The sequence below is a fragment of the Camelina sativa genome, unplaced genomic scaffold (assembly GCF_000633955.1).
Source record: "Camelina sativa cultivar DH55 unplaced genomic scaffold, Cs unpScaffold01162, whole genome shotgun sequence".
In the NCBI taxonomy this organism is placed as follows: domain Eukaryota; kingdom Viridiplantae; phylum Streptophyta; class Magnoliopsida; order Brassicales; family Brassicaceae; genus Camelina; species Camelina sativa.
Genome location: NW_010922284.1, coordinates 1 through 632, shown reverse-complemented (window position 1 = coordinate 632; position 632 = coordinate 1). Strand labels below are relative to the sequence as shown.

General features: G+C 32.1%; 1 pseudogene; it reads right to left on the bottom strand.

The window, feature by feature from the left end:
* Nucleotides 1-259: 259 nt before the first annotated feature.
* On the bottom strand, nucleotides 260-628 carry LOC104774032 (annotated as a pseudogene).
* Between the last annotated feature and the right edge of the window lie 4 nt (nucleotides 629-632).

Sequence of the window (632 nt, the reverse complement as noted above, 5' to 3'; positions counted from 1 at the left end):
TTTTTGAGCATGATCCCACACTGTTACCATTTTGATATCTTCTAAGTAAATCAAGTGCTCAACTATTTTCTTGTTTTTTGAATCTACTAAAATGAAAACGTAAAATATATTGTAACTTTATATTTGTGTTTTTGATAACTAGCACGTATTTGTGTTTAAAGCTTTTATCTACTTGAATTGAGGATAACTAGCTCATATTTGTTAGAAATACAAATTATGTTATTTATCTTCAAAGAGCTTTACATTTCCTTTATTTTTTGTAAAAGTACTGAAGTGGATATTTCCGATAAATTAAATGTTACACCAAAACTATCAAGTTTTTAATCAAAATAATTTAAGCAGTTTTCGAGATTGCAATGCAATGACTCCACAAGTCGTCCCTCTTCTTCAAATATAGTGTTTCACGGGCAATTAAGGCTGGTCTGTCAGCAATATACTTAATAAGATTATCGTGACACACTTTTCCTTCTTGAACAAGATCGTGGCAGCAAGAATCATTGATGGTTGCATTTCCAAAAACAACGGCGATTATATCCAAGGCACAGTGAGGAGAGATTTTAACAAGACAAGTATCTCATAACGATATTGCTTCAGATTCATCGACCGAAAATACAGGAACAAAGGCGCAAACC